Genomic DNA, 17,164 nt, shown 5'->3' with positions numbered 1-17,164 from the left:
AGACTTGCATCTTCATCCTGTGTACCTGTGCATTATTTTTACAAGCGTGCATTAGTTTACAATCAAAATAATTGGAAAATTTGAACATTGTCCTTGACTGTGATCAGCTAACAATCGAATGGAAAACTGAAGAAGGAAAGGACCAAAATCAGAAATTAGACTATAGACTTCCAGCCTGATCACTCCTAGTGATCAACCTTGAAAACAACTTTTGCTTTCGGAAAATCTTCTAGTTCTGGTAACTCATGTGATTTTTCAAATCACAAAAATCAAGACAGCTTCATCTTGAAGCTTCATATTCTCACAGTTCTCCAAAGTCTTCCCACATCTCTAGATAACACTATTCTTCAGGCTTCAGGCTGTCTCCCATTGCCCCCCAACCACCCTCCCTTCTAGAAGCTCCCAGTGTGCAATCCATCATTGACCACAAAGCTTCCTTGAAAGGACTCATGTTCAGAGACACACAGACTTGGGCATCAGCCCAACTGAATAAGTACTCTTCCTAGTTTTTGGTAGTTGTACCCAAAGCACCCTCTATTCTAAGGAAACATTTTTACACTTGTTCATGAATCCTCCCTTCCATGCTGCCCCCATCCTATCCCATCCCATTCATTGATTCACTGATGATGCAACATGAAAGTATTGATCATTTGCTCTGAACCAGACCCTCGGTTTAAGCAGACATGTCAAACCCCCAAGTCCCCCAGCCTAGTAGGAAACACAGAAGTGTCAAGAAAAAATTGTGAGTCAAGGTGGTACTGCTCTAATGCAGGCATGGTACAGAAGCCCAGAGGAGAGATTCAGAAGACATTGAGGGCTTCAGAGAAGGACAAATCCCAAAGGATAAGTAGAAAGGCAAGAAAGGGGATGCTTGGTGCATTGAAAGGAATGTTGTAGCTAGAGCCGTAGTGAGGTGAGAACTGACCGCATGCGAAGGCATCTGGAAAGGGTTCAAAAGGTCGTAGGCAGCCACTGAGCCATGGAAGGAGATCAAGTAGAGGAAAAGCAGCAGACTCTGGTTTGGGGGCAATATAGCTATGGCAATGGTTCAAAGATGACCTAGAGGAAGCAGGGCTAAAGTCAAGAAGACCAGCTTGGCACACAGCCTGATGGGCTCAAATCAGAAATGATGCTCCCAGGTGAGCCAATCTCATATAGTCTGAAATAAATTGCATTATATTGAATTTCCAATGTTCTTCTATTTGAAGCCAAGTTTGGATTTTAAGAGAATATGGAAATTTAAAACTCTGGTTCCATTTACACATCCTTAAGACTTCTACCAGAAGCATAAAAGTTGGCTTGATTAGGCTTCATCCACAAATTGATTAAAGGCACTTAACTTCCCTTTAGGACTCCGCACATTGGACTCCGGGATTAAAGGGGAGAAAAGTGAAGCTTTATTATTCTCACAGCCACAAACTATAATTTGCATTTGGCATCAGCCACTTTAACCCCCTTCCTTGCACCAAGCAAACAGCTCACATTTTACAGGAGAAGTTCATTTCTCTACTTTCCATGCCATTCCTCAGTGAGGAATAGGAAGGAAATCGGATCAGGAAAAAGAGAAAGCCCATGGAAAGTCTCTCCAGGTAGAGAGTTTCTTTCACATCTGTGAAACAAATGCCAGAAAATCAGTCCATCAGAACCCAGGATGTTAGTGGCTCTTCCAGTTTAAATTAGACCCTAGCGCTTTCAGAGGGGGTGCTGCCCGCTGACCAAAGAAGCTGAAGAATCTCAATAGTTTTAGGAAAAAAAAGTGTTTCAAAAAGAAAGGTAAGGGGGTTCAAAGAGTTTTTGAGATGATATACACAAACTTTTTAGCTGCAAATGTGTAGCTTTTCCAAGTGCAATTAAAAATTAATCTAAAAAAGTGGTGTTTGGCTCATTCTCTTTATATTTGAGATGTTTTGTGAACCTGGAGTTCGATCAAGAGGACATACTACTCTCTGTATAAATAAAAGAAAGTCTATATAAAAGCAAACTGAAAGTATTTTTATGGAAAGAGACTAAATACGGATTCTAGGCTAAAGAGCTAAACTTTAAATACACACACACACACACACACACACACAGTAAGCAGTGACTATTGCCACACCAACTAAATGCCTCTAACAATCAACGTCCTGGAGGTTTGAACTTTTCCTCCAGGAGCCCACTGTTTTCTCAAACCCCATCTCGTCTCTATACACAACATTCCCAGGCTATTCTCAGAGGCAGAGACTACCCCCATTTTGTAACTATAAAAAGGCAGAGTGCCAAAAGGCGACCTGGCTGGCCCCAGGTCACCGAGTCATTCGTCAGAGCCTACATGCCAGGCAGGCAAACCGAGTTCAACAGGAAACCAGCTGTGCCTCTCCGGGCCGAAGCCATCAACACTAAAATAGTATTTTAGCATTTCAACAACTATTTCGGACACGATCTTTCTGCCAACCACACCGTAATACAGTTGTCACTTTTGTTCCAAGAATGCCCTTTGATGGTGAAGAGCTCCACAAGCTCCTTCCTTGATCCAAACTGGTTTGCCCAGGACTCCTCGTTCCACAGGTGGGAGGAACTACAGATCTGGGAACCAGGACCTGCACACAGAGCCAACCCAACGCAGCATCCAACCACCACCATAGGTTTCCCCAACCTGGGCATGAGGCCAAGCCCTTACACGTGGTGTACGTAGCCACCAAGCAATGAAGCCCCTAAGACATTTTCTCAGCGTCCCCAACATTGTTCACTCATCCCTGCAAGGACTTGGGGATCGGGGCCCAGTTCTTGGTGCCAGTCATCCTAAACCAATGCCAGTCAGGGATTGTGTCCTACATGCTCTGTCTCACCTCTGGGCCAGCACCTAGGACACTCCTTCACCACTCCTTATCTACCCCACCCGCGCCCCCTTGCCAAAAGTTACCTCTTCCAGGAAGCCTTCCTGACCTCCCCAGGTTATGTGTTCCCACAGCACCCGGCCCTACTCCTAGCTTAGAATGTAAGACAACTCTCCTCATGGAAAGTACTTACTAATTTGCCTGCATCCCCTATTTAGATCATCAACCCAGTGAGGGCAGGGGCTGCATCTGTCTCCTTTGCCATGAAATCTCCAGCACCCACCATAGTGCCCCATTGTGAATAAATGATCGAGCGTATATTTGAAATCAACAGGCATTTCCAGCTTATCATTGAGGCAAGCGTGTTGCCAGACCCTGAGAGTCATGTCATCAGCCCACAGATAAATCATCATCTAGGAATCCATGATGGCTTTCATCCTCGTTTCATGTGCAGATAGATTTGTACACAAACACAACTACCCAATTGGTGACTGGTAAGAAGGGTCCCAAGGAGCCAGGGGGCTGCTTACAGCTAGAACAGGAATGTCTTTCTATTTGGTGACAGTGATGTTTCCGAAATGTTTCGACTGAGATCTGGCCTTTAAACTGCTGCTTTATGAGAACTAACAGATGAGAGTGCTCTCGGCCGCAGAGCAGCAGAGTAGCGTCCTGTCTTGAGGCCAACTGGACAGCCAGCTCCAGGGCAGGGAGATTCCAAATGTTAATCAAGACAGGGACAAAAGCAGAGTGAGAGGTGAGGGAGACCAAGGCTTCCGTATCTTTGCAGCTGTCCCTTCCACAAGCAAAACTGCAGATGCGTACAGCCTCCAGGGACGCCGGGGTGGCTCGGCGGTTGAGCGTCTGCCTTAGGCCCAGGGCGTGATCCCAGGTCCTGGGATCGAGTCCCACATCGGGACCCCTGCAGGGAGCCTGCTTCTCCCTCTGCCTGTGTCTCTCATAAATAAATAAATAAAATATTTTTAAAAAACAGCCCCCATCCTTTTTGCACCCAGCCAACTGAAGGGAACCCTGACCCTCATCTTCCTGAGCGCTGTTGCTAAACCAGCCCCCTCCGCATCCCTTCCTACGTGTACAGAGTCAGTGATTCTCAAAGTGCAGCCCAGAGACCTGCAGCATCAGCATCCCTGAGGACACATTAGAAAGGTCAGCTCTGCAGCTCCTCCCTGGACACTGAACGAGACAGGCCGAGGCTGGAGCCCAGCCCCCCGTGTTTTAACTGGCCCTGCTGGTGAGTCTGAGGATCGCTTGGGTTTGAGAACCACTGCCCATTTCTTCATCATCACACCCTACTGCCCACTGAATGCTCTTTGTTCTTTACTTAAACACCTGTTTGCCCCCTGTCCTCCCTTCGTGAAATGAAGCTGCACACAAACTGGGGTCCTTGTCCGTTCAGCTCAGGGCTCTCGGCGTCTTCTGCAGCTTAGGACGGGTCTGTCGCATAATGGTGCTCAGTAAATATTTGCCAAGAAAATAAACAAACCTTCCTCTTTTTTGTATTCCTTAATTTCCTAAGAACTAGCCATGAACGATCCCGGAAGGAGTTAAACCAGCCTGTGAGTCATCTGGCCAAGACTCCGGTTATCTGTCAGTGGATGATAAGCCTTCAAGGACGGGAGATGCAATGCCCGACTTCATGACCCTTTTCCCCAAATCCCCGAGGCTGCAGGGCTTGCTCACAACCGTCCTGAACTCACCTTTCCAAATGTCAGAGGTTCGAGGAGATTCCAGAGTCAAGATAACTTGGGCCCGAGAAAAGATTCGGGATCACTAAGGAAATCCCCAGTGGGGTGAATCAGTGCTTTACAGCCCCCACCCCAGCACCTGGGAGGAGTCGGCGCAGCCCAGCACGGTGCCCCCCCAGCTCCTGTGTGGTCCCCACCCCACCCCCCGACACAGTCACCCTCCTCGCATCCCCGAGCGAAGCAGAAACCGGCTGCTCCTCGCCGTGCACGAGATCCCATCTCTAGGTTTCACAGCAGAGCTGTTTGAGAAGTTTCTCTGCGGGCTGTTGTGGCAGGAAAGCCAGGACTTGGGGGACGTATCAAGGGAAAGAGCCATTCAGAGAAAGGAACCTAACAGCTGCCACTTACACGCCTTGTCGCTCATGAAATGGACGTGCAATGAGGTGCTTTTCCCGGGGGAGGAAACCCCCGCTCAGAGTAACCCGTCCAGGGCCCCATGGCCATCGACGGTGGACCTGGAACCTCTGATCCTGCTCTGACCCTCTGAAAGCTCAGGAGCAAGCATCCTGGGGCCCCCAGCCCCCTCCCCTCTGGGGGCCAAGCCAGCGGCCCTGGGTCACGGGGTCAGAGGAACAAGCTGCAGGAAGGGCTAAGCTGGGCAGCTCGGGGGCCCAGGTTACGAGCACTCGGCTTCTCGGCTGGTCCATCTGCCCCGAGGACGCCACGCCTCTCTTCCCGGACTTGCCTTGGACCTGCCTGGACAGTTAATATTAACCCGAGGTGATGAGCACCCTCGGTTCCCAGAGCCTCTTGGAGGATGGGTGCTGACTCACTGCCTATGGGGCGGCCGCGTGCTCCCGCCATTCCCAGCCAGCGGGAGGCCTCCGTGCTAAGCAGGGGGCCCCCCTGGTCGGGGCAAGGAAGGGGAGAGGAGGCCGTCCTCGGAGGAGGAGGAGGAGGAGGAGGAGGAGGCTGGGGCGCCTTACAAAGGAGGGAGGAGCAGGTGCAGGGCGGCTGAGCAAGAGGCTCCCCTGCCTGGCCCCCCCCTCCCTGTGCCCCGCGCATCTCCAGGTGTTCACCACTTTTACCCAACCACGCCAACCAGGCAACGTGCTGGGGGCTGGGAATGAAGATCTGCAGAAAGATCGCGGCCGGCCAAGGAGAGGCTAAAGGCCACCGGGCTCGGCCACCGGCCCTTAGGGCGCTGAGCCCCCCCAACAAGCCGGGGCCGGCTCTGCCTCCCGGCTCCACCCCCACCCACTAGCCCACACTCACTCCCGCCCCAGAGCCGGAGGCACCCCGGGCTCTCGCCCACCTCTCGTGTGTTAGCAAATCTCTGGGTAGGGAGAGAGGAACGGCCTTGGCACATCTTGCTCGCTGGCCCCGTGTGCCTCCCAGCAAAAATAAAGCGAAATGCAAAAACCATGGGCAATTGACACTGCAGAAGCAGACAGCTGCAGACGGCACACGGCCTCGGCCTCGGCAAGAAAGGAGAGAGCGTAGGGCCCGCAGATGTGACGGTCACTCGGAATGGGGGTGCCCTTGCCCCAAGGCAGCTCGCCCCACTGTTTGTTTCTCTCGATGCCTTTAAGCTGAAAATGCGTGTGGCCACGCCAAGGCAGCCTGGGGCATTCCTGCAGGGGCACGTTCATTCTCTCAGCTCTGATACTCTCAGGAAGGCTGGACCCCCCGGGAGTCGCAGGAGAGACACTCTCCACCGCCCCCCCCCGGCCACCCCCCCCCGGGTTGTGGGATCTGGGGAGATGGCGCCGTGGCCGCATCAGCAAGAGCAAACCCAGCGCTGGGCCCCAGCCTGAAACCAAGCCCCGCTTCCAGGTGGCTGGAACCGCGGCAGCTCCTGTTGAGCTGCAACACGCCTGGGTGCCCCGTGCTTGCGGGTGCCGGCTGGCAGGTCACACTTTCTGATTCACACATTTATTAAACCGGCAGCCTGGGCGAGATGCAGAGCAGCCTAGGGTCCAGCACTCTGGGCATACACAGAACACACAGGTGGGTAGGTCAAGAAATGGGGTGTCGCTGCCCTGGACCGTGCTACGCCATTTCCCTCCAGGGGAGAAGCCTGGCTCCGCCTGGACCGCATCTCCCACTGGCGTCACACCCTGTCTTGATGCAGCAGAAGCAGCCCGCTGGGTGCTGCCACCCCTCTCCAGCCTGCACCTCACCGGCAGGTCGGAGCACACAGCTGACACCAGGCCCCCGTCTGGCTTGGCCGCACGGGAGGGCCCAGATCCTGTGGCTCCTGCGCATGACCCCAGTTGCAACAGCAGGTTAAAGTGCACGAGCTGCCTGGCAAAAACATCCATGGTGATAAGCTGCACCCTCCTTGGCAGATAACCCCCGGCGGGGTTTACGATACCTCTGCACGGTCCTTCCGGCGGCCGGGTTTACTAAGGGCCCCTCACTGGTCCTTCTGGTGCTGATCACCAATCACACGGCATTAACAGAATTTTTATATTTCTCCCAAAATAAACAATGACCCCGTTGCCTTGTGTTTCAACTTGCTGCTTCAATATCCAGCTTATTTTTAGTAAAATAAACCACCAGTCTTCCAAGGGCTTCACGCGGTGTCAGGGTTTGGGAATCCACCAAGCAGATGCGAGAGATGTTGACTCGGTGAGTCAGTCCTGGGCCCCAGGTGCTGGCAGGAGGGACACAGGTGCAGGGCTCTCAGAGGAGAACTGAACTTTGTCCTCCGACACGGTGTTCTTCGGCTGGACCCAGGATCTTCAATGAGGGAGCCTATAGTCCTCAGAGGGCGGATTATTACTGGATGGAACTGATATAGAGTAAGGTGGGGGAGAGGGTACAAAAATAGAGCCCCAGCCTGAGTGAGCTTACGGTTGGAGTCAGGAAGATAAGAGCGAGACACGTGGAAGCTACCAGAAATACAGGGAGTTGTCAGAACCCAAAACATCTCCGGTCTGTGACTGTTTAGCCAATGGTTTTGACTTCAAAGGAGGAGTGGTTGGGAGACACTCTGGGGGCTGCAAGCGGTGGGAGAAGAGCCCTAGAGCAAGATTTGCAAGGAATGGAAAACAGGATTCCGTCCAAGGGTCTCCACTCTCTCTGCACCCCAGCCCCCCAGGCAGTCTCACCCGCAGCTCCAACCACCACCTTGGTACAGTGACTCACAAATAGGTATCTGCAGCCTGGTCCTCTTTCCCCAGCCCCAGATTCCAGTGGTCTGAGAGATCATTTCCCCGCTGTCCTGACTAGTGACTCCAGCCAGCGTTGTCACCTCCCTGTACCTGCACTGGTTCTTCCCTTAGCTCCCATCTCTGGGCACCTACAAAAGGGAGACACCCAAACCGGGCAACCTGGGCTCATCCGGCACCGCCCCTTCCCCCACCCAGGCTCCTGTGCAAGCCCGGCCAGTTAGGCCTTCTATTGGCTCACCAGCCTGCTTCCTCTCCAGCCTGGGTGCATCGTGTCTGTGTTTCAGGTCTTTATGTTTCTGTTGCCTTTTACCTGGTCTCCAGGCTGCAGTCTTGGTGCTCTCCAACTTTCACAGCAGGTTGTCTTGCTATGACAAGGGTCTTCTGTGACCTTCCACACTGGTTCCTAGTGAGTACACCTGAAGCTCTCCCTCCAAGTGTGACCGCTAAGAGAGAGAGAGAGAGAGAGGAACCTAAGCTTTGCCCCAGGGCACCAAACTTTAGAGTGTAGCATTTTAAAATAAGGATTTTTAAAGCTTAGAGAGTACTTAGCAAGACTAGGGGCACCTGGGTGGCTCAGTTGGTTAAGCATCTGCCTTTGGCTCAGGTCATGATCCCAAAGTCCTGGGTTCGAGCCCTGCAGTGGGTGCTCTGCTTAGCCAGGAACCTGCTCTCCCTATTTCTCTGCCTACTGCTCCCCTGCTTATGCTCTCTCTCTCTCTCTCTCTCTCTATCAAAATAAATAAATAAAATCTTTAAAACAACAACAAAAAAGACAAATTAGTTACAGCAGGAAGCTGCCAGATGGTGCATATTGTTAATGACACCCATGTAAGCTACCCAGTAACACCTCTAGCTGATGGTATAGTGCTGTTCCCTGCACCTAAGTGGTTAGTGCTCTGCACATAAGACTTTCAAAAGGCCCATTTATCTTTTGTCTCCAGGTAATACTGAATTCCACCCACTTCTGAAGCACTAGCGGTGCCCAAATGGGATGGGCTCTCTCCAACCTCTGTGCCCTTGTGGGAAGCCCTTTTTTTTTTTTTTCTGATTCCACAAGTGACTGACTCAGTGAAGCTCGACCTTGTCCCTCAGCGGACAGCTGGCTGTGTCTCGAGGCATTTGTTTATTGACACAAGCTGGAGAGAAGAGAGTTGCTATCACTGTCACCTAGTATAGCGGCCAGTCTCCATATCCCACCATGCACAGGACAACAAAGAAGGATCTGCTCCAAGTTGCCAACAGTTGCAAGGATGAGAAAGCCTGGTCTAGATTCAGCTCAATTCTCATTTGCCCTCCTTCCCGAACACTCTCCTTTCCTCTGTGAAAGGGAGACAAGCAGTCTCCCCAAATCTGGTCTGAATCTGTACAGTAGCAATGGTCACATTGCATGTTACTATTCACGTCTTAGCCTCTTCCCCAAGCTTCTTGAGGGCATAGAATTTGTCTTCTTCTTCTCCTTATGCCACTGGAACATGGTATGACCGCAAGGGCTCAGGAAGTAACAGGCAAAAGGAAAGTACCCAAGTCTGATCCAGGCCAGAAAGCATTGTACAATGCACTGAGAATAATGCCTACCCCCCCCCCCCGGGTCACATAATCTCTTATTTACACTACCATTAGTGGCATTTGACATATAAATACCACAGTATGCTAAGTATCGCAGAGAAGAAGAATGTAGACATGGATTGTTTTTGCTTCAGCTTACACAATAAAATTTGCTGGCAAACCAGTACATCAAGGTCAAAAGAGTATTTTAAACATCAACGATTACTCTTAACCAATCCCACCCCCCCCCCAAAAAAATATATATATATGCACTCTCGGTACATGGGTTGCCTTCTGAAAAGTGAAGAAGTAGAAGAAGGAACATCAATCAGAAGAATAAATTCTTGGAGACATCGTAAAAAAAGGAAAGAGCCCTCAGAACCTCCGAGTTATTACCCTCCTGCTCGGCCACAAAGCAGTGAAAAGTAAGGTATAAAAGGTGTGGAAAGAAAAAGGCAAAACCTCCCTCAAGCAGAGCTCCTCCACGCAGCTAACTTTCCCACCCAGATTCCAGAAAGCTAATGAAAGTCAGTTGGTAGAAAAGCAAATGTGTGAAAACACAAGGAAAATATTTCTGAAAATCTGGTTTGGTCCTACCCAGCTCAACCAAGCATTTCCAGGATGCCACCCCAAAGGATGCTCAAGGTGCGGGCACCCACACACCCTCATCACTGTCAGAAGGCTCTTTATCCAAGAGCTGGGCAACCGTTCAGCCTGCTGGAGGAGTGGGACTCACGGTAAGAAAATACATTAATATCAAAATGCGAAGTCAACGGGCTATCAGAAAAAGAAAAAGGGATTCAATACCAGAAAAGCCAAGTGGAGACCATGGACCCCCCTTGACTTGGCCGCACATGGATTTCCTGTTCTGTTTGCAAAGGAATCAAGAGGTCTGTGCCAAACGTGTGTGTGTGTTAAGAGCCTCAGGGTGACTGCTGACTCGGAGCAGCCCACATGAGAGCTCATAGAAGGGTAATGAGCGGGACCACATGGTCTCCTCCCTGAGGAATGCAGCTTCATCACAGAACTCTAGGCTCATATGGTAACCACCACAGGCCACCATGAGCCTTTCAAGACGAATGTACGTGATGTGTTAGCAAGAGATTGATGTTGCCATGTGACTATTGTGTTCGATAGTGTTGCACAGGAAGACTGGATCAGATAATAATATCCCCTGTGGATTAAGATCTTAAATGAGCAAGGTTGCACCAGAGCAACAGGGTTGCATGGAGAACAAACCCAATGCCCAATGCCCAGGTGTGGCAGCAGGGGTGAGAAGGGCCTCCCCTGTTCCTTCTCGCCAGCAAGCCCAGGATTCGTGTTCATTCCTCACGGGTCTTCAGTCCTCTCCTGCTGGCTTCTAGGCTATCTTGTCAAGATACGGAAGGGTCCCTTTCAGGGTCTGGGCCTTCCCAGGGCTCAGGCTGAGAGGACCAGCTTCCCTCCAGCTCATCCACCTTGAAGAGCTTCTAGTCCAGGAGGAGAGTCAGCTGCTTAATTGGACCACAAGCACAGTCAGTGCTATGGGCAAAGCAGAGTCACTGTAAAGACTCGTGTTCTGCTTGTCACTGGCAAGTACTACAGCAATCACACTTCAAAATCTAAAACAACACATGGAAGTTAGTTCTCCCTCCCCGCACTCTAGCCAGATTTGTGGCGGGGGAGAGTAGCTAATACACCACTGGTTGTCAAACCTAATCAGAAAGCATCTGTTTCATTCCAGAAAACACTTACTGAGCATCTTCTATACGCTACTCTCCAAATGCCTGCACAGTTGATAGAATTTTAAGTCAAAGAAAAAGGATACATACTTCTGTGATTTCAAGCACAAAGAGAAAAAATTTAGATTTAGGAAGAATTTTCCCTAAAAAGTTCAACAAACTCTTGTGGAATAAATCAGGAAATAGATTTTGTCCCTGGGTATGTAAATGGCCCGTCATGTTTGGGTATAAGACATGGTCCTTTTTTATCAGAAGGGAAGTTCACTTTCAATAGAGCATGAAGACTTTGGTTGTCTTTGATCAAATATTTTTACCTATTAGACTTTCTAAACCCAAAGCAATTGACTTCCTATGAGGTTGGATGTGAAAACATGAAGAAAATACATCTTTCTATGCTGCGTCATGGCCCATGTGCTGTCATACTTTTAGAATGTGTATCTGACATTTGATTACAGATTTAATTGAGCATCTGAAGGTGTCAAATAAATCACTGCACCCATGACAAAGATGCTTACTCTTGCTGGTAAGCATATAAAACGGTTCAGCCACTAGGGAAAAGTTTGATAGTTCCCTAAAAGGTTAAGTATAGAATTACCTTATGAGCCAGCAATTGCACTGTTGGGTACCTACCCAAAAGAATTGAAAGCAGGGACTCAAACACTCATACAGATGTTCGTACACCAATATTTACAGTAGCATTACTCACGACAGCCGAAAGATGGAAACAACCCGAGTGCCCATCCACAGATGAATGGGTAAACAAAATGTGACATACACAGACGATGGAACGTCATTCAACCTGAAAAGAGAAGGAATTTCTGACACACCCTACCTCATGCGAAGAACATTATGCTCAATGAAACAAGCCAGACACAAAAGGACACAGATTGTCCTTTTTCCACTTATAGGAAATGCCTAAAATAGTGAAACTTTCAAATTCATGGAGACAGAAAGTAGAATGGTGGTGGCCAAACACTAGAGGCGGAGTCAGCGTTTAATGAGGGCAGAGTTTCAGTCCAGGAAGATGAAAACTTTCTGGAGACAGTGGTAGCGATGGTTACACAAGACTAAATGTACTGAAAGCCCCCACAACATACACTTAAAAATGATTAAGATGGTAAATTTTGTGTATGTATATTTTACCACAATGAAGAGAGAGAGAGGATAAGTGGTGCCTACCTTGAGGGCAATCCTCCCATTGAGACCAACCCACATAACCCTTCAGGCCTGTGGCCACACTGGCCCTGATCCTTCCCACCAGACCTTTAAAACCATCACTCTCAAAGGTAACAGGTTGATGCTCAAAAAGAGGATGAGATCTTACCCCAGCTAGGCAAGATTAACATATTTCATAACGGAAAGAGAAAAGACCAGAGGAGGGCTCATTTTCCATCACTGAATTAGTAACCCCAGCAGGCCTGAGATAAGCCAAAGTACTTGAGTGCTCAGTAAATACCACTGCCAGGACAAAGGGGATGCTTTCTTCCTAGCTTTCCAAGGCCTTTCTGGGTTAACGCACTATGAGACGGTCCCTCTTGACTCTGATTGTTAAAATTACAAGGGAAAGGTGGGGTGTCAGCATGGAGCTAGGAGAGGAAAGGGGTTAGCAGGGAGCCAAGAGGAGAGGCAGAAAGACAGATGAACTCATACCGGCCACTGAGAACAACAAACTGGGAGCAGAACATAACAATTGTGTCCGTGACTTAGTGGCCCAATAATTCAGGGGTGCAGGAAGGAAGGAGGGCATTTGTGTTTCTCAGAATCCTCTCCACAAAATGGTAGCCTCTTATCTTCAACCAGTATTGGACACCACTTATCACAGCTGGGGGCGGGGAGGGGGGGAGTTTATATCGGCCCCAGAAACTGTAACAACATAAAGGGAGAAGGGATGGGGAGATTTAGGGTGAGAAGTGCAAGGAGTTTTTTTCCAAAGAATACCAATCGTTCTGTACTTTTAGCTGTTCTAAAACAGCTGTCAGACATTTCCACCTGCTTTTAGAATGCAAAGCAGTGGGAAGACAAGACCCAAACCTATTCTCAACACTTCATGATGCAAAAAAAAAAGAAAGTGTGCACTTAATTAAAACAAATTTCTACATGCTGCTTGATAGGATTTTGTTACCCTTTCCACAAAAAAATAAATATCTTAAACAGGAAGATGCTCACGAAAGCATTCTGTAAGTTTTACATTGTTATATAAACACTGATTTTCTTCTGTACTAGTCTGCTAGGGCTGCCATACAAAATACCACAGACTGGATGACTTACATGACAGACATTTACTTTTTCTGTAGTTCTAGAAGTCAAGATCAAGGTGCCAGCCAGGTTGATTTCCCATGAGGCCTCTCTTCCTGGCTTGCAGATGGCCACCTTCCTACTCTGTGCTTATATTGCTTTTCTCTGTGTTTCTACAGAAACACAGTGGGTGAGAGATCTCTGGTGGTTCTCCCTCTTCTTACAGGGACACCAGTCCCATGGAATTAGGGCCCACCCTTATGACCTCATTTAACATTAATCACCTCCTTAAAGGTCTTATGTCCAAATACAGTCATATTGGGACTTACGACTTCAAGATAAGACTTAGAGAACATAAAAAAAAAAAAAAAGACTTAGAGAACATAATTCAGTCCAAAACAACTTCTACCCCATTTGCATAGAAGTCTACCACTTTCAAAGCACTTTCATGCACATTCTCATTTTTAACCCTCACCACAAACCTGGACACAGACAAGGCAGGTGTCACCCCATTGTACAGAGGAGGAAGCTGGGTGTTGGGGGAACTACAACTTGCCTGGGGACACAATACTGCTAAGTGGCAAAACTAGAATTCAAATCCAGGGCTGCGGGACTCCAGAGTCCTTAACAGAAATAAAGAATGTCACTGGTTCAGTTAAAACCATATATATGTTGTACTTTCTAAGACACTTTGTTGGGGCTAAGTCCAAACACGAGAGGCCCCTCATAGAGAGAAAAGCATGTGGCCTTGGAAGACAGAAATGTGTGTGTGCGCACACGTGTCCAAAGTGTATTTCACTTTCCTGCCATTCACATTCGCTCATATACTACTTTTCCTTCTGGATCTAATTTAGGTGACCCCTTCTCTCCCAAAGCCTGGTAGCCCGCGCTGAACTTGCTCTCCTCTGAGACTTTGGTCTCCAACACTCTTTTGAGAACATATCCCTTTTTGCCTAAAAAGCGATTCTAATTTTCATGTCTTTATAGCCCACTTCCGCAGCCTCAGCCATTCGCTCCTGGATGCAAGTCCGACTTTGCTCTGCAGCTTTGCCTGATCACAACAGTTCAGATTTGTTTTTAAAAGTTTTCCCTGAGGGACACGTGGGTGGCTCAGTGGTTGAGTGTCTGCCTTTGGTTTAGGTCGTGATCCTGGGGTCCTGGGATTGAGTCCCGCATCAGGTTCCCCCCCAGGGAGCCTGCTTCTCCCTTTGCCCATGTCTCTGTGTCTCTCATGAATACATAAATAAAATATTTAAAAAAATAAGTTTTCCCTGAATCTCAGATATATGCTGAGAAGAAATTATTTTATTGCTAACAGCCTAAATCTCAGTGACATAACAATGTCCTTCTCCCAAGGTCAAAAAAAAATCCCAAAAAACAAAGTGCTGTAAATCCCCACTGTTGCTGAGTCAGGATGCCAACTTCTCCACCATCTGGGGCATGCACTCCTCTATGAGAAGTGTTGAGGACATTCCTTCTCCTTGTTTTTGCTTTTTTCTAGATTTTCCAGAATGAAGAGTTCCCAGAAGCTGGCAGTTCCTGAGTATGGGAAGATAGAGTAAATGTCCCCTCCCATAGTACACTATTGTGTAATCATACCGTCCAGAACAGAGTGCAGTAGTGATCTGACAATGTGCTCGATTCCAGACATAAGCACATGAATCCCTGCTCTCATCCACAGAGGTAAGCCCTGTGTACTCGTCCTCACTCTGGCCTATACCAAATGCTGGAACACTGAAGAAACAAACGTGCCATTAGCTAATACTAGAGATGGGCATGCTCTACAAAAATTGTCTCTAAAAGTTTCTCTCTTTGGGGTTAATAACTGCTCTTTGAGATAACAACATCATCAAGTAAACTAAATGCAACAGATTCTTCTGAATAAAACAGGTGATGTTTCCAAAGTCGCTTTTAAGTTTTAGGTAAACCAACCATCTTGATTTGCCTACCACCACGGAATGTCCCAAGATGCAGGAATTTTAGTGTTAAAACTTGGAAGAGGGGCACCTGGGTGGCTCAGTGGTTGAGTGTCTACCTTCAGCTCGGCATGATCCCAGAGTCCTGGGATTGAGTCTTGCATTGGGCTCCCCACAGGGAGCCTACTTCTCCCTCTGCCTACGTCTCTGCCTTGCTCTGTGTGTCTCTCATGAATAAATAAATACAATCTTGAAATAAAAACCTTGGCAAAGTCCTGGACAAGCCGGGATGGTTGATCACCCCATTAAATGATGTGAGACTGGGAGTCTATTACAGAAAACATAACCTTTGTGTATGTGTGTGTTGGGGGGAATCTTTGTGGTTATTTCATTTTTCTGTACTAATTCCTACTACATTTGTACTAAGACAGAGACACTATCACCTTCTTCATAGTTCCATAGTGAGAGTTTTAAGTATTCGGTATTTGTGTGAGCATCCAGTCAATGTCATGTTAGGAGGGGCAGCAGGCAGGTGTAATGAATAAAGGCGCCCTTAGCTGTTTCCAGTGTTCATAACCTGGCATCTATGTAGTATCCCTTTGAAAGGTGTCCGTGGCAAGGGGGTATATGTAATATGATAAGGGATGAGGTCAGGGTCTGTGACGCAAAACTGGGCTCAGGAACACACACCCAAGATTCAGATAAGAGGTTGGGGTCAGTGTTGAGAATCCTTGGCAAGAGGGTCATAGGTGGTCTATGGAAGGCACACAGGTTGGAGCTGGTAAATAGAGATGCAAGACAGAGGGCACAGGACCCCTGTGCTCAGAGCAGAGAGGAATCTGGAGCCCAGAGACCCAAACTGTACCAGAGGGTATCCAGGAACAATTCCCCAACATCTGGAACATAGCTGAGAAACTAGAAATAGGAAGGGAAATAAAAGACGTCAGGGGGAGCCAAAATCAATTATTACAGTCCCTCATAAAAGAGCTCCCACCAGACCATTCCTTAGAGCCTGATTCTCAGATGGTTGGTTGATCTATGTTCCACTGCAACACAGAACCCAGGAATCAGCAGCAGAAATGCCACACATGGGCACAATGTGAGCAGAAAGATGAGTCGACCATCAAGCTAATGGCAAGAGAGAGAATATAGCAATAAAAAGAAAGGCTCATCAGTCTGGTGGTCATTTACCTATGGTAGATGACCTTGAGGGTAGACCTATGGTAGACCTTGAGGGTCCCTGATAAGAGTCAATGTTCTGCTCTCATGATGCCACCCTCCATGTTCATGGGGTGGCTCAATGCCTCTCAGATATTCAAGGTCATTCACTCCTACTTGGAGAATTGTCCTACATTGGAATACTTCTGAGTAATGAAAGGAATAAACCATTGCTAAGGGGGCCAGTCTCAAAAGCATTATGACATGGGAGGAAAGACAGCCACAGAAGAGTTCATGCTGCATGATTTCATTTATATGAAATTCGAGAACAGACAAAGTTAACCTATGATGACAGAAGTCAAAAAGTGAGTCATTCTAAAGGGCAATGGGTCTTTCTTTGACTGGAAAGAGGACATGAAGAGACTCTCTGAGGTGACTGAAATGCTGTCTTGGTTGGGGGTGCTCGCTCACACAGTATATACCAATTATCAAATGTATCAACCTAAACATGTCAGATATGCACATTTTATTGTTTATTAAGTATACATCATTTTAAAAGTATTCTTTAGAACACATCTATTGATAGGGGTTTTTCTAAACCAAAAGTAACACATACCACGTCAGTTATCTGTTTAAAAATTCAAAAATCAAAATAGTTTTTAAAAATAATACAATCAGGGAGCCTGGGTGGCTCAATTGTTAAGTGTCTGACTCTGGGTTTCAGTTCAGGTCATGATCTCAGCATTGTAAGATTGAACCCCACATCAGCCTCCGCACTGAGCATGGAGCCTCCTTGGGATTCTCTCTCTCCTCACCCTCTGCTCCTCCCTGCCTGCTCTCTCTTTCTCTCTCTCTCTCTCTGAAATAAATAAATAGAATACAATCACCCAAGGT

At 48.0% G+C, this 17,164-nt stretch overlaps 1 long non-coding RNA gene across 2 annotated transcripts in view; it reads right to left on the bottom strand.

The window, feature by feature from the left end:
• The window catches only part of LOC121500469, a 31,225-nt gene extending 25,464 nt beyond the window's left edge, over window positions 1-5,761 (bottom strand). For both annotated transcript variants that reach the window (XR_005990389.1, XR_005990390.1), the window contains exon 1: window positions 4,925-5,761. This is a non-coding gene — a long non-coding RNA (uncharacterized LOC121500469). The remainder of the gene's footprint in view (window positions 1-4,924) is intronic.
• Between the last annotated feature and the right edge of the window lie 11,403 nt (window positions 5,762-17,164).

The sequence above is a fragment of the Vulpes lagopus genome, chromosome 10 (genome assembly GCF_018345385.1).
Source record: "Vulpes lagopus strain Blue_001 chromosome 10, ASM1834538v1, whole genome shotgun sequence".
Classification (NCBI taxonomy): domain Eukaryota; kingdom Metazoa; phylum Chordata; class Mammalia; order Carnivora; family Canidae; genus Vulpes; species Vulpes lagopus.
The sequence above is the reverse complement of the archived record's forward strand: the minus strand, read 5'-3'. Positions and strand labels throughout refer to the sequence as shown.